Source organism: Sapajus apella, unplaced genomic scaffold (assembly GCF_009761245.1).
Source record: "Sapajus apella isolate SASKATOON/1434 unplaced genomic scaffold, GSC_monkey_1.0 scaffold1, whole genome shotgun sequence".
In the NCBI taxonomy this organism is placed as follows: Eukaryota; Metazoa; Chordata; class Mammalia; order Primates; family Cebidae; genus Sapajus; species Sapajus apella.
In genome coordinates, this window is record NW_022436941.1 from 70085880 (window position 1) to 70106715 (window position 20836).

At 41.2% G+C, this 20836-nt stretch overlaps 1 pseudogene; it reads right to left on the minus strand.

Annotated features, from left to right (window-relative positions):
* LOC116557678 overlaps positions 1–20526 on the minus strand; it is a 24545-nt pseudogene extending 4019 nt beyond the window's left edge.
* Between the last annotated feature and the right edge of the window lie 310 nt (positions 20527–20836).

Consider the following 20836-nt stretch of genomic DNA (forward strand, 5'->3'; position numbering starts at 1 on the left):
CAGAGGTTGCAGTGAGCCAAGATCACACCACTGCATTCTAACCTGGGCAACAAAAACAAAATCCAATTTAAAAAAAAAAAAAAAAAAAGAATGTATCTTAGGGTGGCTTCAAAACCAACATGAAATACAAATGGCTTAGACCTTTACCTTTTCAAGTGAGGCCCATAGACCAGCAGTTTTGGCACCATGTAAGAGTTTGCTGGAAAGGCAGAAGCCCGAACCTATTCCAGGCATACTTAATCACAATCTGCATTTTAACAAGATTCTCAGGTGATTCCTATGCAAGTTAAACATTGAGAAACTCTATCTCAGACAGGGGTTCTCAATTTTCTCTACATATTGCAAATACCTGAAGACCTTATAAAAGTCTCAATACCTGGTCTGCACCCCAGATGGATTATATCAAAATCTCCGGGGTGAAATGAAGGCATTAGTAACTTTTAAAGCTCTTCATATTATTCTAATGTGAAGCCAGGTTTTAGGAACCACTGCCTTGGAGGCGCCACTTAAGAAAGGTACCATTAGAAAAGCCCTCTGGGGAGAGTAGAGTACAAATGCCTGGTCTTAAAGGGGGCAGCTGATACTAGAATTTAGCTGATTGTTACCACAGAGAAATGTGAGCCCAGATTTTCCAATTTTCCTTGAGAAGCTGAAAATCCAGATTTTTATGGGCAATTTTCCAATTATTGAATGCTGGTGATGAATTCAACATTTTTTGAAATATGGGTTAGGCCACATTCGTGTGATTTTTTTTTTTTTTGAAATGTGAGTTAGCTTCCTGGGAATTTATGATGCTGTACATCATAAAATAAAGTGGGCTGGAAAAAATAGTCACCCAAGAAGAGTACTGGATTGTTGAAATGTCAGCCTGATGATCTAAGACTCAGGTGTTTTAAATGTTCTGTTCTCTAACAGAACCGAACACTAGGCATTCAATGACTGGGAAGTGGTAATAGGTGAGATATCAATGCTTGCAGCCCTGGAGCAAAACATTATGGTCTTCTGTGCAATATTTTTCTTTTTTCTGCCTGCTAACTGATGTATTGGGGGTCGAAGAGTGGAACCAATCTTTGCATTACTTAGCTTAAAATCTGCATCTGCAGCTATTGTGAGTTAGCTAGGTTAAATACACATTAAGAGAAATATGAGGCTGGGTGCGGTGGCTCATGCCCTTTGGGAGGCCAAAGCAAGCAGACCACGAGATCAGGAGTTGGAGACCAGCCTGGCCAATACGGTAAAACCCTGTCTCTACTAAAAATACAAAAAAATTAGCCAGGCATGGAGGCACGCACCTTGTAGTCCCAGCTACTCGGGAAGCTGGGGCAGAAGAATTGCTTGAACCTCGGTAGGGGCAGAGGTTGCAGTGAGCCAAGATCATGACACAAAGGAAAAAGAGAAACCTGAAAAAAATTATTGATGGTTATGGTTTGGCTGTGTCCCCACCCAAATCTCATCTTGAGTTGTAGCTTCTATAATTATTTCATGTTGTGAAACAAGCCTGGTGGGAGATAATGAATCATGAGGACAGTTTCCCCCATACTGTTCTCGTGGTAGTAAGTCTCACAAGAGCTGATGGTTTTATAAGGGGTTTCCCCTTTCTCTTGGCTCTCATTCTCTCTTTGCCTGCTACCATGTAAGATGTGCCTTTTGTCTTCCGCCATGATTGTGAGGCCTTCCCAGCCACATGACACTTTAAGTACATTAAACATTTTTTCATTTATAAATTACCCAGTCTCAGGTATGTCTTTATCAGCAGCTTGAAAACAAACTCATCAAGTAAATTATTACAGCAGCAGTGGGGTGCTGCTGTAAAGGTATCTAAAAATGTGGAAGTGACTTTGGAACTGGGTGTCAGGCAGAGGTTGGAATAGTTTGGAGGGCTCAGAGGAAGACAGGAAAATGTAGGAAAGTTTGGAACTTCCTCGAGACTTGTGAATGGCTTTGACAAAAATGCTGATAGTGATATTAACAATAAGGTCCAGGCTGAGGTAGTCTCAGATGGAGATGAGGAACTTGGGAACTTGGAAACTAGAGTAAAGGTGACTCTTGCTATGTTTTAGCAAAGAGGCTGGTGGCATTCTGGCCCTGCCTTAGAGATTTGTGGAACTTCTAACTTGAGGAAGATGATTTAGGGTATCTGGCAGAAGAAATTTCTAACCAGCAAAGCATTCAAGAGATGAGTTGGGTGCTGTTAAAACATTCAGTTTTAAAAGGGAAACACAACATAAACGTTCAGAGAACTTGCAACTTGACATGAAAGAAAAGAAAAACCCATTTTCAGAGAAGAAATTCAAGCTGGCTGCAGAAATTTGCATAAGTAACGAGGAGCCAAATGTTAATCAATAAGACAATGGGGAAAATGTCTCTAGGGCCTGCCAGAGACCTTTGCTCCAGCTGCTTCAACTGTGGCTAAAAGGGGCCAAGGTACAGCTTGGGCTGTGGCTTCAGAGGGTGCAAGCCCCATGCCATGGCAACTTCCACATGGTTGGGACTGTGGGTGCACAGAATTCAAGAATTGAAGTTTGGGAACCTCTGCCCAGATTTCAGAGGACATATGGAAACGCCTGGATGTTGAGGCTTAAGTTTGCTGCAGGGGTGGGGTCCTCATGGAGAACCTCTGCTAAGGCAGTGCACAAGGGAAATGTGTGGGGTTGGAGCCCCCACACAGAGTTCCTTCTGGGGCACCACCTAATGGAGCTGTGAGAAGAGAGCCACTGTCCTCAAGACTCCAGAATGGTAGATCCACCAACAGCTTGCACCAGGCATCTGGAAAAGCCACAGACACTCAATGCCAGCTTGTGAAAGCAGCCGGGAGGGAAGCTGTACCCCGCTAAGCCAACAAGGGCGGAGCTACCCAAGACCATGGGAACCTACCTTTTGCATCAGCATGAGGTACATGTGAGACATGGAGTCAAAGATGATCATTTTGGAGCTTTAAGATTTGACTGCCCTGCTGGATTTCAGACTTGCATGGGGCCTTTAGCCCCTTTGTTTTGACCAATTTCTCGCATATGGAATGGGTGTATTTATTCAATGCCTGTACTTCCATTGTAATCTAGAAAATAACTAACTTGCTTTCAATTTTACAGGCTTATAGGTAGAAGGGACTTACTTTCTCTCAGATGAGTCTTTGGACTATGGACTTCTTAGTTAACGTTGAAATGAGTTAAGACTTTGGAGGACTTTTGGGAAGGCACTATTGGTGTTGAAATGTGAGGACATAAGATTTAGGAAGGGCCAGAGGTGGAATGATATGGTTTGGCTGTGTTCCCACCGAAATCTCATCTTGAATTGTAGCTCCCAAAATTCCCATGTATTGTGGGAGGGACCCAGTGAGAGATAATTGCATCATGGGGTGGTTTCCCTTATACTGTTCTCATGGTAGTAAATAAGTCTCACAAGATTTGGCAGCTTTATAAGGGGTTTTCCCTTTTGCTTGGCTCTCATTCTCCCTTTGCCTGCTGCCATGTAAGATGTGCCTTTCACTTTCTGCCATGATTGTGAGGCATCCCCAGCCACATGGAATTGTAAGTCCATTAAACCTCTTTTTCGCTATAAATTACCCAGTCTCAGGTATATTTTTATCAGTAGCATGAAAATAGACTAATATACTACCAGAGGAAGAATTTAGAAGACCAGCAGTACTATAATGCCCATTCTGTTGTTTCTGAGCTTGTACAAGCTGTTATTGATGTTGAAGCATTAGAAGGAGTGAGAATTTTAATGTATCCCAGAGAGCAAGATCATAATCACCTACACTCAGAGGTCTCTGATCATAATATATGCTTTTAGGATTCTTCTCTTTTAGCTCTTCAGTCCTCGTACTTCAGGATAAGACTCTGAAAATAAGTCAACCAGTATAAATGAGCCACCTAAGTGATACTTTCAGTTCAATTTTGCTGAGTATTTGATCCCAAAAATCACCTGCAAAAAGAAACTCACCTTAAAAAAATTAAAATACAATAATTTCAGTTGAGTTGATAAAATATGAAACATAGAAACAGATTTTTGTGCAGTTATTTTCTTAAAAGCAAGAGTGAATTTTTATTTTTATATAACTCCAGCAGCTAACAGACTTCCTGGTACATCATGGGCCCTCAGTAAGGGAGGAAGGTCTGAAGGGTGAAAGGAAGGTTGACAGCAGTTTTTTCTATTTGTGGCAGTTGAAGCAATAGAATGCAAGTGCTGTCTAGATTATCCTTCTGAGGGTCTGGTAAGTGAGAGCCACATTTCAGAACAGATCAACAGGACCACACATTATGCCAATCTGCAAGTGGTGCTAAAACATCTGTGATGGCCGGGCGCAGTGGCTCACGCCTGTAATACCAGCACTTTGGGAGGCTGAGGCGGCAGGATCACAAGGTCAAGAGATCAAGACCATCCTGGCCAATATGGTGAAACCCCATCTCTACTAAAAATACAAAAATTAGTTGGGTCTGGTGGCACGCACCTGTAGTCCCAGCTACTAGGGAGGCAAGACAGGAGAATCACTTGAACCTGGGAGGTGGAGGTTGCAGTGAGTGGAGATTGTGCCACTGTACTCCTGCCTGTGTGACAGCGAGACTTCATTCCCCCACCCCCCAAAAAAACTGTGAGCATGAAACAACTGGAAAGCCATATGCAAGACAAAATGAATCTTGACCCTCATATCCTACCATATAAAAAATTAACCTAAAATGGATCATAGACCTAAATTTAAGAGCTAACAAAATACTTCAAAAAATGGGGAAAAAAATGGTTTGGAAAATATTTCTTAAATATCAGGACTGAGAAAGCTTGAACTATAAAAGAAAAAAAATCAGTGAATTGGCCTTCATTTAAATTGAAAATTTTGATCTTCAAAAGACATTGTCATGAAAATGAAAAGCCCTATCTTAGGAGAAAATATTTTCAAAAATGCATATGCAACAAGGAACTTGTGTTTTAGAAACTCTTATAAGTAAAAGACTTGAACAACACTTTACCAAAGAAGATATATGGGGCTGGGTGCAGTGGCTTACACCTGTAATCCCAGCACTTTGGGAACAAAAAGTGGGTGAAGTGCTCAAGCCTAGGAGGTTAAGACCAGCCTGGGCAATATGACAAAACCCTGTCTCTACAAAAAATACAACAATTATCCAGGAGTGGTGGCATGTGCCTGTGGTCCCTGCTACTTAGGAGCCTGAGGTAAGAGGATTGCCTGACCATGGCAGGCAGAGGCTACAGCGAGCTGAGATCTTACCACTGCACTCCAGTGCCGGGGGAACAAAACAAAGCAAATAATCAAAAACAGTGTCTCAAGCCTATAATCCTAGAGGTTTGGGAGGCAGAAGCTGGAGGATTGCTTGAGGCCAGAATTTCAATACCAGCCTAGGCAACATAGCAAAATCCTGTCTCTTCAAAAAATTTTAAAAATTAGCTGAGTGTGGTGGTATGCACCTGTAGTCCCAGCTACTTGGGAGGCTGAGGTGGGAGGATTGCTTCAGCCCAGGAGTTCAAGACTGCAGTGAGGTAGGATTCAGCCATTGCACACCAACATAAGCGACAGACTGAGACCCTGTCTCTGGAAAAAAAAAAAAAATATGTGGATGGCAACCAAGTTCATGTATAGAAGCTCAACATCTTCAGTCATTAGAGAAATGCAAATTAAAATCTTAATGAGAGGGGAATCAAACAGATACTTGTAAGCCAAAGTTCACAGCAGCAGTATTCACAATAGACAAAAGCAGGAAACAACCCAAGAGTTTATTAACATATGAATGGATAAACAAAGTGTGGTGTACACATACAAAGGAATATTATTCAGCCATAGAAAAGGAAGAAAGCTGTTACACATGCGGCGACATGGATAAACTTTGAAAACATTGTGCTAAATGAAGTAAATCAGTCATAAAAGGAGAGATATTGTATGACTCTTCTTGCATGAAATATCTAGAATAGATAAATTCATAGAGACAGAAAATAGAGATTATGGGTTTGGGTGAGTGGGAATGGGAACTTACCGCTTAATGGGTAAGTTTCTGTTTGAGACGGCGAACAATTTTGGAATAGATAGTGGTGATGTTTGAACGGCATTGTGAATGTAATTAATGCCACTATGTTGTACACTTAAAATGGTTAAGAGAGCAAATTTTATCTTATATATTTTACCTCAATAAAAATTTAAAAAGTTATTAAAGGCCAAACATATTTAAAGGGAATGTATTAGCCCATTTTCACACTGTTATAAAAATAATACCAGAGACTGGGTAATTTATAAAGGGAAGAGGTTTAATTGACTCACAGTTCCACATGTCTGGGGAGGCTTCACCCTAGGAAACTTATAATCATGGTGGAAAATAAAGGAGAAACTAGGCACATCTTCAAAAGGCAGCAGGAGAGAGAGGGAGAAAGAGAAAGAGAGAGAGAGAGAGAGAGAGACAGAGAGAGAGAGAACGCACACAAATGAAAGGGAAGTGCCACGCTTTTAAACCATCAGATGTAGTGAGAACCCTTTCACTATCATGAGAACAGCATGGGGGAAAATGGCTCCATGAACCAATCCCCTCCCACCAGGTCCCTCCCTCAACATTCCAGTATTACAATTTGAGATGAGATTTGGGTAGGGGATACAGAGCCAAGCCACATTAAGGACATTGATTTGTATTCTCTACCACCCAATAAATACTTGTCAAATTAAAAAAGAAAACACAATGAGATATGGCCACCACATACCCATTAGAATGGCTAAAATTATAAAGGTTGATAATACCAAGTGTTGACAAGGATATGGAACAAGTGCAACTTTGTAACTCTGGTGATGGTAATGTAAAATAATATAATCAAGAAAGCAGTTTGGCCATTTATTTAAAAGTTAAACATACATCCACCTGTAAGATCCAGTGATTCTTATTCTGTGTATTTGCCCAAGAAAAATAAAAACATGTGTCCATACAAAATTTTGTGGATGAATATTCATGGGAGTTTTATTTTTAGTAGCCCCAAGCTGTAAATAACCCAAATGTCCATTATCAGGTGAAAGAATAAACAAATTATGGTATTCTCATACAATGGAATACTACTTGGCAAGAAAAAAACAGAATTATATTTTTTTCTTGCAGAGCTAGCAGAGGTTTTATTTTGGACCAAAAAAAAAAAAAAAAAAAAGCAATTAAATAATTTTTTGGCGGGGGGAGCGGGTAGGGGGGGCGCGCCTCGCGGTAAACTCTCCCCCTCCCCCCACCCCGGGTGAACTAAGGGCTAAGGCTGAGCCTCAGGTGTGTCTCCTGTTCCCTGTGCTCCTTGCACAGTGGCCTTTCTCATAGGCTCTGGGGCAGCTGCAGGAGGCATAGGCTGGGAGGGGCTGCCATGGCTGCACTTGAGCAGGACATCAGAGGACTCAGCACCAGCTTCCCATCACGGGTCTCTATCTTCTTCACAACCATGGCCCTAAAAACCCCAAACTATTGATACACACAACATGGATGAATATTAAAATTATGATGTTAATACAAAGAAGCAAGACAAGGTAAACAGTATACATACAGCTTGGTTTTTTTTTTTTTTTTTTTTTTTTTGAGACGGAGTTTCACTCATGTTACCCAGGCTGGAGTGCAATGGCGCGATCTCGGCTCACCGCAACCTCTGCCTCCTGGGTTCAGGCAATTCTCCTGCCTCAGCCTCCTGAGTAGCTGGGATTACAGGCACGCACCACCATGCCCAGCTAATTTTTTGTATTTTTAGTAGAGACGGGGTTTCACCATGTTGACCAGGATGGTCTCGATCTCTTGACCTCGTGATCCACCCGCCTCAGCCTCCCAAAGTGCTGGGATTACAGGCTTGAGCCACCGCGCCCGGCCCAGCTTGGTTTTATTTTTATAAAATTCTAGAAAATCCAAACTAATCTGTAACAGAAAGCAGTCCAGTGGGTTTCTGCCACCTTGCTGGGTTGAGGCAGGAGTGGAGAGATGGTTGAATTATAAAGGGCATGCAGAGGCTTTTGGGGGTGAAGGCTATAGTTTCCTGATTATTGGCATATGTAAAGACTCATTAAATTGTACACTTTAAATATGTATAGTTTATTATATATCAGTTATATCTCGATAAAGTCATACAAAAAATAGAAAAGTATAAGGATCTTCTTCATGGTGTTCTAATTTCATCAAGTCAGAAAATTATTAGGAAATACTGATTTTGTTAAATACAATTAGAATTTTCTAGTATCTGCCAGAAAGTTGTAATAAGAAATATTCAAATCTACAAGTTTTGTCTTGTGACTGATGCTGCCTTTCATATGTTTCTGTTGTCCAGTGCACAGCCTGTACCTCCATGCATAGCAGCCTGCAATCATGTTCACAGAGCCCCCTTCCCAATACTAGGAAAACCTGGAGGCAGAACTTATTCACTGAGAAGTGTTTTTAATGAGCATAGATTCAGAATAAATGGTGGTGGAGAGTCTTGAAGGATATTTCATCCTGGCTTTGGAAAACCTTATGGAATTGTCTCAGTCACCCAACGGAGTCCATCTTCCTAGTGAGCAGAATGTTTCATCCCCATCCCAGAAACCTTCTCTGCTGGACTGCCTAATAAACGTGAACTCACTCTTCCTCTCTGGCTTCCTTTTGTGTAGATTCTATATAGCCACTCCATTTGATTAAAACTGTATTACAACGTTGGCTTACGGTACACTTAGCATTCAGCTTCTTCAGTGAACGTCATATTCCAGTCCTACCTTTAGAGACTAAAAGTTAATCACTATGTTCAGATTTGGGAGATACCAGATTTTCTCCGCCATTTAAAGATTCTGTCAGACTGATTCATCATGAGTTCATTGTATTAATTTCTTTCTCAGAAGGTTACTTTTTCCAAAGTTTTCGAGCCACCTTTCTCCAACAAAAGCAACTCCCTTAAATCCATAAGGAATGCATTAGTTGAACTAAAGATGCAATTCTGAAACATTCTACTATGCATATCTGAAAATGAGGTTGCTTTTGGAAAGGGACAAGGAACATAAACATGATGAAGAGCAAGCTAATAAATTATATTTCTTGGAGATTCGACTAATAGGAAATTTAGCCCATGGTTGATTATATTCCACACCCAAGCCTTGAGCACTGGCTTAAATTATCAGGCTGCTGTTGCAGCTGTCTGGGTGAAAGGATTTGCCTGAGTATGTTCATGTTGGCACTGCCAGCATAAAAATTAAGGGCAAAGGCATACTGATAGATAATGAGCCCTTTATCAAGGAAACTGTGTTGGACAATCTCACTGCTCAGAAATAATTTTTCAAAAGAAACCCCAGCCTTTGTTGCCTCCCCTGGAGGGGACCCAGAGCTGTCAGCGCTCCAACAGAACCTGGCCCCTAGCATTCAGACAAGCTCAGAATAAAGGAGACACATTTCCATCAGCCTCCCCAGTCTAGCTCCTGTCATATAGACTTTTCTCTGAATCCTGCTGAGCTGTGTGCCAAGAAAACACTTTGGATCAGACAAGGCTGTATTCTGACAATACTGATTTTTTTAAAAAAGGGTTAGAATTTTTCACTGAAACACTTAAACTCTTTGCTGGTAGATGCATCACAACGTTAACAAGGATTTCCTTTCTGTTGTTATAAACAGAAAGGAACAACTCTGTATTTGGAAGAATGACTTTGGAAGGAATGACTGTGGATAATTTAGGATGTTTTATAAGTTATTAGATTCTTTAACCACTAATGTACTTGAAAAAGGTAGTTTATGTTTTCTGTTTTAAGAAGGGAACCACACTTACAATGATTTTTGTATTAAATTTTAATGTTTAAAGAGGGCTTTTATGGGTTGGGTGTGGTGGCTCATGCCTGTAATACCAGCACTTTGGGAGGCCGAGGTAGGCGGATTGCTTGAGCTCAGGAGTTCGATGCCAGCCTGGGCAACATGGTGAAACCCCATCTCTACCAAAACAAAAAAAAAAAGATGGCTTTTACATGAATTGTTTTATTTGACCCACCAGCCCTGGGTTGTAAGCAGAGCATGTATCATGATTTTCATTCTGCAGATGAAGAAATAGACTTGGGAAAACTCCATGATTTGGCCTAGGTCCCATAGGTAGTAAGCAACAGAACCAAATCTCCCCTTAGGTCTTCTGACTCTTGGAGAGCAGCACGTGCTGCCTCATTCTTGGATGATTCTTCCATTTGGGTTAATGTGCTCCTTATTCTACATCTGTGTTACGTCACTTCTAGGCAGGTTTCAGTCTAACTTCTGTAATTATTCACTGATCTGTCATTACCACAAACTGAGGAGACATTTTGAAAGGGAAAGGCTTTGGGATCATTAGCAAAGAGTTTCAGACCTCTGGGATCACCTAATCTCTACTTGAGGAATACTGAACTATAGAATTGGCAAGTGCTGTATACATGTAGTTTAACTCCGTTTTTCAGATAAGAAAGCCAAGACCCAGGGAAGCTTGATAATTATCTCTATGATACAAAGTTAGTTAATGCTTCAAATCACACAGCTAGTGACAAAACCATGATAAGAACCTAAGTGTAAATCCATGTCCATGGTATACCCCGTAGTCCTAGCTACTTGGGAGACCGAGGCATGAGGATGGCTTGAGGCTAGGAGTTCTAGGCTGCAGTGAGGTATGATTGTACCACTGCATTCCAGCCTAACAGAGTGAGACCCTGTCTCTAAAAACAATATGGTAATATAAAAATTAAATCCAGGCCTCATTTTTCTAGCCCATGGCCTTGTTGTTATCATTCCAGTTCAGCTAATGCTGGGGAAATACTTGCCAAATATAACAGGCACCATTGATTTATCGAAGAAAAGATTTATGACTTGTATACATGATTACAGGACTGTCAACAATGCCCTTGTAAAAGATTAATAATCTTGTACAAAATTTGGGCACCACGTCACGTGAAAAACAGGAGGAACCAGGCAGGTTGATGATGCAATTGAAGGCAAAACTCAAACCTGAAATGCTATAAAATACTCTACCACATAATTTTACCACACAACTGTGGCAGAGGAGTTGATAATTACTGCTCTTTTTTCAGTCACTGAATTTGGAGGGAAAAGAGAATACACATCTGTTCTGAAGCCCTTTACCTGTCCGGGAATGTTTGCACACACCCTCATTTCTACCACCTCACCACCTCCATTCTCCAATCCATATTGGGTCCTGTTAAAATGATGTCTTAATATTTCCCTAATTCCTTTGCGAATTTCTATATAATACTACAATCCTAGTATTACTATATAATAGCCAAAACTGGCCGGGCGCAGTGACTCACACCTGTAATCCTAGCACTTTGGGAGGCTGAGGTGGGTGGATCACCTGAGGTCAGGAGTTTGAGACCAGCCTGGCCAACATGGCAAAAGCTTGTCTCTACTAAAAATACAAAAATTAGCTGGGCATGGTGGCAGCTGCCTATAATTGCAGCCTCTCAGGAGACTGAGGCAGGAGAACTGCTTGAACTCTGGGTTTGGAGGTTGCAGTGAGCCAAGATCACGCCACTTCACTCCAGCCTGGGCGAAAGAGTGAAACTCCGTCTCAAAAAATAGTAAATAAATAAATATCCCAAACCTAGTATTCTCCCTAACATGAGGCTCAGTACTTCAGCGGTGACTTTGCCAAGTTTTTCTTTTTCATGCTTTCTTCAGAAACTTATTGGCTTATCAACAAGTTACGTTGCAGAAGGCTGCAAGATCATTTGGCGTTAGAGTCAAAGTAATACCATGCAAGTGGCCACTAGAGTCAATAGTTGGAGTCCGGCCACTTTTATGTGGTTTTGCTCTGGTATAAAGGTTTGACAATATCTACGATCACAGGTAGAAAGTTCATGAATAGAGGACTGCTTTATACATAGTAATTCATTTAGTCCCCAGAAACAACCTGTAAGGTAGATGTTTTACAGATAAGAAAATTGTGGCACAAAGAGATTAGTAAGCAGGTAGAACTGAGCTTTGAACTCAAGCAACTTGGCTCTAGACAGCATCCTCTAAACCTGGGGTCTGTAAAGTATACCCTGCAGGCCAGCTCTGGCCCACCACCTGCCTTAAACAACTTTTGAAGTTGTCTGTGGCTGCTTTCCTGCTACCATGGCAGAACTGAGTAGTTGCAACGAAAACTGTATGACCCACAAAGCCTAAAATATTCACTGTCTGGTTCTTTATGGAAAAAGTTTGCTGACTCTTGCAGTAAATTATACTGGAGAATAATGGGGACTGTCCTTTTCTCACTTTAAAAAATACAAATGCAGAGCTTTTACAAGTGTGGTTATAGGTGTGGTGGCTCATACCTGTAACCCCAGCATGCTGGAAGGCTGAAGTGGGTGGATCGCCTGAGCTCAGGAGTTCAAGACCATCCTGGACAATATGGCAAAACCCCATCTCTACTAAAAATACAAAAATTAGCTGGGTGTGGGCTAGGTGTAGTGGCTCACACCTGTAATCCCAGGGCTTTGGGAAGCCGAGGCAGGTGGATCACAAGGTCAGGAGTTTGAGACCAGCCTGGTCAACATGGTGAATCCCTATCTCTACTAAAAATACAAAAAAAAAAAAAAAAAACCAATAAAAAAATTGGCTGGGTGCGGTGGTGGGTGCCTGTAATCCCAGCTACTCAGGAGGCTGAGGCAGGAGAATTGCTTGAACCCAGGAGGTGGAGGTCACAGTGAACCGAGATCACACCACTGCACTCCAGCCTAGGCAACAGAGCGAGATCTTGTCTCAAAAAAAAAAAAAGAAAAAGAAAAAATGCATCTAAAAGCTGTTGTTTTATAGACTAACAAGTTAATAACTGGAAGAGACTTTAGTATCTATCTAATTCTTCCCTATTGGTTTTTACGATAAGGAAACTGATGCCTGGGGGCTTAATACATATATCTCCCTAAATTACACCAAATGAGAGGAGCAGGCAAGGACTAGAACTCAATTCTCCAACCCACCGATCTGTTGTGTTTCAGTTTCAAGTCTCAATTGGCACCATGGCAGGGATTTGTTGAAAATGAGTTAGAAGTAAAACTGGAAAGAATGATAGGTACCATCTAGCAAATGAAGAATGAAATTAAAGGTTAAGTACAGAGGGGCCAAAAGGAAGGAAACAGTCTGTGCTGATAACTGGGGCACAACAGCTCCCAAGGCAAACTGCATCTGCTTCTCAGCTTCATCGAGGGCCAGCTGTTGCAGGGCCACTCAAGCCTACTTGGACTCCTGGTCTCTGACTTCTGTTTACACTCATGTTCTTTGCCTACCGAATACTTAAGAATGGATTATTGTATAAATGTCATTAGCCATATATACGTTCAGTCCTAACTAGATTACAAATTCCTTGAGGGAAAGTCCATAAGTCATGACCACATGGGGTGTAGAGTCTGTCTCTCTTCCCTGCAGAGAAGACTATTCACTGAGAAGTCAGAAGGGAAGTGCTGGCCTGATTATTTTCTTCTATTTTTCAATGTCCTTCCATAAGAAGTCTCATAAGAGATCTTTATTTATTATCATTTTCATCACCAGTAATGTGCATAGCCCTCGTTTCATCTTAGAGCTTCAAAAGAATACATATTGAGACCAGCATCTTTATGACTTGTCATCTAACATGTTCTCCTTTATTTCCAAAGGAACAAAGTACATATTTTCCCAAATGCAATTGAAATTTCAACTCCTGCTATTTCTTTTAGAACTTGGGGGAGTCTTAGTGTTAATCAAATGAAAATGAAAAGAACTAGAATTTGTTACATAATTTTCTATCTACAGAAATGCAAATGATATTTAAAATTAGGATAATTTCAGAACTAGTGCATTGCTTTGTTGAAAGAATCAGTTCAAACACCATAGTTCAAATCACAGACAAATGCAAATCTCTTGGCATACATCATTAAAAAATAGAAAACTTTCAAAATTTTGGAAATTTCAGGTGCCTTCATAACAGTTAAAAAAAAACAACCACTAGTTCAGGGAGATGAAATATTTTGCATAAGTATCAGCATTTTTAGAATTGTCTTCAGTTAGGTCTTGAGGATCACATATGTTAATTTACTCAATTGGGGTGTAATGGCAAACTTGCATGTTTTGCTCAGCCCCTGCTTTTTTGGGGCTTGCAAATCAAGTCCTAAAGGAATCCCCTCAGACTATCATGGGAATACCCATTTCGGCAATGGTTCAGTAGGGTATATGAATCAACGTGTGATAGTCACTGCTTTTTCTCCAGCTCCTACATCCTGTCACAGTTGATTGGTCTGGAGAAGGACAGCTAGTCTGCCTAAGCCAATGAGTTTCTTCCTTAGGATTTTAGATTTTGTCCTGAAAGAGTTAAGAGTGTTTCCCTCTAATGCCTGAGCTCTAGGGCTTAAACCTCAAGAGCTGTCACTTGTCATATTTTCGTTCATGTTAAGAAGAAAAGTGATGGAAGCTAGTTTCTGAGAACAGAAAAAGAAAAAGCAGATACGCAAGAGAGGAAGAGCTGGGGAGAAGGAACTGTGAAGTCATGAGTTCGTGATTCTAGCTTTTCCTGAACTCTAGCCACAGATTTATTCTTATATTCCATTAGATACCTTTATATTCTTATAATAACGTTCTTTTTGTTTAAGCTAATTGGAGTGCGGTTTCTGTTACTTGGCATTAAATGTCTTAAGAAATACGTAATAGGCTGGGTATGGTGGCTCACACCTGTAATCCCAGCACTTTGGAAGGCTGAGGCAGGTGGATCACCTGAGGTCAGGCGGTCAAGACCAGCCTGGCCAACATGGTGAAACCCTGCCTGTACCAAAAATACAAAAAATTAGCTGGGGGTGGTAGTGGGTGCCTGTAATCGCAGCAACTCGGGAGATTGAGGCAGGAAAATCGCTTGAACCCAGGAAGTGGAGATTGCTGTGAGTCAAGATCATGCCACTGCACTCCAGCCTGGGTGACAGAGTAAGACTCTGTCTCCAAAAAAAAAAAAAAAAAAAGAACTACATAATATCAAAAATTTTAAAGAGACGAAACAGGTACAGTATTGCTAACAAAGTAGTTATACTTCATGGAAAGTTAATTTTCTTATCAATAAGCTTCCTCGAGTTACAATTGAGGGCTAAGTAGGCCAATGACATGGACTTAAAATGTTCAATAGCTCAAGATTGAGTGAGTTTATTCATGTTGCTGTTGTTTGTTTTAATGAATAATACATAGCAAGGACTGGTAAATGAAGTATGGATGACCTACAAAAAAGAGGTAAGGAACATGCATGACAAAATGAAAGCAAATCTCACATGCCCAAATGAAAACCCACCCTCACTCGAACCATTTCTGGTTCTAGTCCTTGTCCCTGTCTAAGCAAATGGCACAGTTATCCATCTTACTGTGTGAGCAGAACCCTGGTAGTCATTCACTCTCTTTTTTCCCTCTATAGGCTCCATCATTTCATCATTCTGCCAGTCTCAGTGATTTGACCAACTGGAAATCTTGTAAATGTATGTATGTTTTTCATCTCCCTTGATGCTACTCTAATCCACACCTGCACCATTTATCAATAGTGGTCACTGGCCGGGCGTAGTAGCTCAAGTCTATAATCCCAGCACTTTGGGAGGCTGAGGTGGGTGGATTATCTGAGGTCAGGTGTTTGAGACCAGCCTGGCCAACATGGTGAAACCCCGTCACTACTAAAAATATGAAAATTAGCCAGCATTGTGGCAGTTGTCTGAAATCCCAGCTACTTGGGAAGCTGAGGCAGGAGAATTGCTTGAACGCAGGAGGTGGAGGTTGCAGTGAGCTGAGATCGCACCATTGCATTCCAGCCTGGATGACAAGAGCGAAACTCCATTTCAAAAAAAAAAAAAAAAAGTAGTCACTGAATTGGTCTCCTTTTTGAACTCTCAAACACTAGCATTGCTAACTCCATGGTTCTACCCAGAGAATGCTTTTTGAAATGTAAATCTGATGATGGCGGCTTCCAACTCCCTCTAAAGATTCAAAGCACACGCATAATCTTCAGACATTTTAGTGACTTCTCATTGCTATATGTCAATGATTCTTGCTTTCACAGTAAAATCACCTGGAAGCTTAAAAAAAAAAACAACAAACAACAACAACTTATGCCTGGTTCTCACTTCCAGAAATTTAGATTTGATGGTTCTGGAATGGAATCCTTTAACCAGTATTTAAAAATGCTTCCCAGGTGGTTCTGACATGTTGCCAAATTGAAAAGAACTGCTCTAGACATACAGGCCAGAATCCTGATCACAGGCCTACGCAGTCTTGCTGCTTCTTACTTCTCTTTGCTCGTCACGTATCACACCCCCAACCTCTCTTCTGCAGCCATGCGGTCTTCTTTCAGTTCCTCAAAATCACACCACACTCATTTCTGCTGCTGACTGGGTTTCTGAGAGTGTTCTTCCTGTGGAGCACATCCCTGCTTCTTCCGTTCTCAGCTATTCACCACTTCCTTAGGGAAGCCTTCCTTGACCTCCCTGACTAGGTCAATTCCTGGTCCTGGACTCATCAAACCCTGCACCTTTCCCTTGTGGCATTTGTCACAGTATAGTTTTATATTTATATGCAACTCTTTGAATAATGTTTGTCTTCCCCACTAGACTATAAACTCCATGAGGGCAGGGACCATGCTGCCTTTGTTTGCCACTATTATCTCCTCTCTAATAGTCTACATTGGGAATGGAGGAGACTCTCTCTATGTGTTGAGTGATCAAGTGAGCAGTGGGTGAATGGGAGGATAATGATTACTGAGGGTGTTACTGAGGGTAGCCCAGCTGGTTGTGGAATTAAAATTCTGCACCAAGATGTTTATTACAAAACCAACAAAAATGTTAAAGGGAAACCCAAGTCTTGAGTGGAATTGACAGTACAAAACTCTAAGGGACATGTGGTTGACGGTGTGTTGTACAATTAAGGGCTCTGGAGAGGGAATGATCTAGAGGAGAGGCCTCTGACCCAACTGGATCTGGGCTTCCATTTATCCCCCACAGTCTCCTACCTGAGATTCAAGGAGTGTGGCCTGAAAGCAGAAAGGAACCTTTGCCCAGTATTTCCATAGGACTTGGCAGTGCAAGGCAGCACCCCTATGGGATCACTAAGGCAGGCTGTATGTTTGCTTGGACAACAGAGAGTGGTCCCAACAAAAGGACACCTAGTTTGGTGGTTAGCCTTGGAGCCACACTCCCTATTTTCAAATCAAAGTGACCTTAGGACAAGTTACATATGTTCTCTCTGTTTCTGTTTTCAAATTTTAGCATGGTGATCATAACAGTAACTACCTCACTGCGTGCCAAAAGATTATAAGATTATATGGAGACAATAGTCTCTTTAGCATAGCAAGTAAAAATTTAATGAATTCTATCTAAAACAAGCACAAAGATCCTTCTTCAACCATTGCTTTTATAGTTCTATTTTTGTTTTGTTTTGGTTAATCAAATGCTGCAGCACTGTTTTAATCAGTATAAAATCAAAAGAACTTTATATCTGTAATAAAAATCCAAATTTGGGGAAGGGCAAACTTTAAAACAGCAGCCAGGTAGAGAAGGTTTGGGGAAAGGAGGGGTGAGTGAATAGGCACATTGGAACTGTGGGGACATGTAATTGACCACTGTCAAACCAGTGTAAGTTTCTTAGTTTCTCGTGGAAAACACTTTATACACTCTTTTTCTTCCTTCCTTACTTAAGTTCATCAGTGTTTAGATACATCTGTTCCATTTTTTGTCTTGTTTTTGTTGGGATGTTACAACACAGTATTGCATTTACTCTAGTCCCTGTTCCGTGTGGGAAAATAAGATGATTTCAAATACTTTTTTCAGCTCCACAATGAACTGCCAGTCACTCTTCCGCATTTCATCTCTGAACCAGTCTTTGAGTGCATCAGTGGACTGCCGGCTGATCTTACTGACGAGAATGTCTGTAGTTTCAACATGTCTTCCAAAGATTTTGGGCGACTCACCAGGGATAGGTTCTACTTTTACACAGACTTTTTGTCCTTTTCTTGCAGTATCCATTTGTTTATGGTTTATATCAATACTTGTTACTATTCTGATGTCAATGAAATTTTTGCTTGGGACACACATGGGCTGTCCCCTGTTTCACCTGAACTGCTTCCACTGTCACCCCCACCACTATCAGATCTCGAGAATTAAAAATGTACTGAGGGAGGCTTTTCACCTTGCAGGGAAATACTGCTATGTGCTTAAATCCTTCTTGTTTCTGTTTCTTGTAGTCTTGTCTATATTTTGTAAAGGCATCAAATAAACGATAAATAATTTCTGCACTAAAAACTCTAACTCCTAAACGATCAGTCCCTATCTCATTCAATTCTCACATCAAAGGCCAAAATTACTGCATACTGAGGGTCATGTTCCAACATCACGGAAGCCCTCATAACATATTTTTTTATGTGCTGGGTCAATGTTAATTCCTGCATAGGGCACTCTGATGTTTTCAGAAATTCAAGTAGAATTTCCAAAAAACCCAATGTAGATGACTGGACATAGACTCCTTTTTCTTCTACTTTGATACCATTTAGTGTCTGCTTTAACTCATGGATCAATTCATCTTTAAGAGCAAGGATTTCGATTGGGTGCAGTGGCTCATGCCTATAATCCCAGCACTTTGGGAGGCCGAGGCAGATGCATCACCGGAGGTCAGGTGTTCGAGACCACCCTGACCAACATGGAGAAACCCTGTCTCTACTAAAAATACAAAATTAGTCTGGATGCAGTGGCTCACACCTGTAATCCCAGCACTTTGGGAGGCCAAGGTGGGCAGATCACAATGTCAGGAGACAGAAACCATCCTGGCCAACATGGTAAAACCCCGTCTCTACTAAAATACAAAAAATTAGCTGGGTGTGGTGGTGCAAGCCTGTAGTCCCAGCTACTCAGGAGGCTGAGGCAGGGGAATCTACTGAACCCGGGAGATGGAGGTTGCACTTAGCCAAGATCCTGCCACTGCACTCCAAACTGGTGAGAGAGCAAGACTCTATCTCAAAAAAAAAAATTAGCTGGATGTAGTGGCAGGCACTTGTAATCCCAGCTACTCAGGAGGCTGAGGCAGGAGAATCGCTTGAACCCAGGAGGCGGAGGTTGCGGTAAGCCCATTTCGCGGCATTGCACGCTAGCCTGGGTAATAAGAGGGAAACTCCGTCTCAAAAAAACAAAAGAACAGGGATTTCAGCTTCTTTATAAGCCATGAGGAGGGATAAACCAGCCAGTGTTTTCTCCAGGTCTTTTCCTAGAATCTATACCCCCGAACTGCTTTTACTTCTTTATACTGGTTCTTCACTCATAATTCCTTCATAGGAGGAGGTAACAGGAGGCCTTAAATCTCAGTTACAATGGGCCCTTCTACTCCAGAACAATGACTGTATCTCCTTCCTTCAAATGCCCATTGATCAAGATGACATCTATAGTACCCATCCCTGGGAGGGCTTTAACCTCCACCACCTGTGCTCTCAGCTCTTCACAGTGCACAAGTCTCTCGCCCAACATGGTTTGAATTAACTCAAAGAAGGTAGATTAGACTTTCCATGCCATCACCAGTATGTGCAGACGTAGGTACCAAAGACACAAAAGAGCAGGGATCTTTATTTTCATAAAACAAAACAACATTCAAACACTGCTGTGCAAATTCTACAATAATAGCCTTTGCTTGCTTCTCAAACTCATTTTTTGCATTTTTTTTCTGCTTGTTTAAAGTAGCAGGCACATCAGAGTCAGGACTTTTTTTCCAATCATATAACCTATCAATCTTATTGAGTGCAACAATGAAGGGACATTTTTAAATTTGAGAAGGTTGATAGACTCAGTTGTCTGGGGCTCCAAACCATACATAATATCAACAACTAAAATGGCAATATCACAAAGAGAACTTCCTCTATTTCTCAGATTACTGAAAGACTCATGCCTAGGAGTATCAATAATTAGCATTCCTGGAATCCATATATTCTATCAAAATTTTTAAACATCTTAGTCCATTCATTAATAGCTTCAAAAGGAATATTGGTGGTCCCAATTTATTGTGTGATACCACCTGCTTCACCATTTTGTACGAGTACGATGGAATTCATCTAGAATTTTTGTCTTCCCTGTATCCACATGCCCAAGTGTGCAGATAATAGGGGCTATTAGCTTTTCGGTATTTACATTTTTACTATGTTCAAGTCTCCATTTTTCAATCCTTTGTTTTGCTTTGTCATAAGCTCTTTCTTCTTCTTTATTTTATTTTATTATATTTTATTTATTTTTGTTTTTTTGAGATGGAGTTTTGCTCTTGTTTCCCAGGCTGGAGTACAATGGCAAACTTTTGGCTCACTGCAACCTCCGCCTCATGGGTTCAAGTAATTCTCCTGCCTCAACCTCCCGAGTAGCTGGGATTACAGGCATGTACCACCATGCCTGGCTAATTTTGTATTTTTAGTAGAGAAAGGGTTCCTCTATGTTAGTCAGGCTGGTCTCGAACTCCTGACCTCAGGTGATCCGCCTGCCTCGACCTCCCAAAGTTCTGGGGTTACAGGCGTGAGCCACTGCGCCCAGCCAGCCCTTTCTTCTTTAGTCCACTCATTATCAGAGTCATATTCAGAATCTGAGCCCATTTTTTTACTTGGCTTTTCATCTAATGTCTTCCCTGACTCCGTCTCATCTGACCCCTTTTCATTTTGTTCCTCACCTTCACTGCCTTCACTTTCTCCCTCTTATTCCTCTTCTTCTTCACTTTCTTCAACTTCCTCTTCCTCTTCCTCTTCTTCTTCTTCCTCTTCGGGGTTTTCTTTTACTTCTATATGAACTGTGTTTCCTTCTTCTTCTGTCTCCTCATCACTGGCCATAGCTTCCCAATCATCCAATCCAGTGTCCTCAGTATTATGGCTCTATTTCTACTCTAAGAACTCTGCCATGCTTTCCACTTTTGCTTCTGGGTTG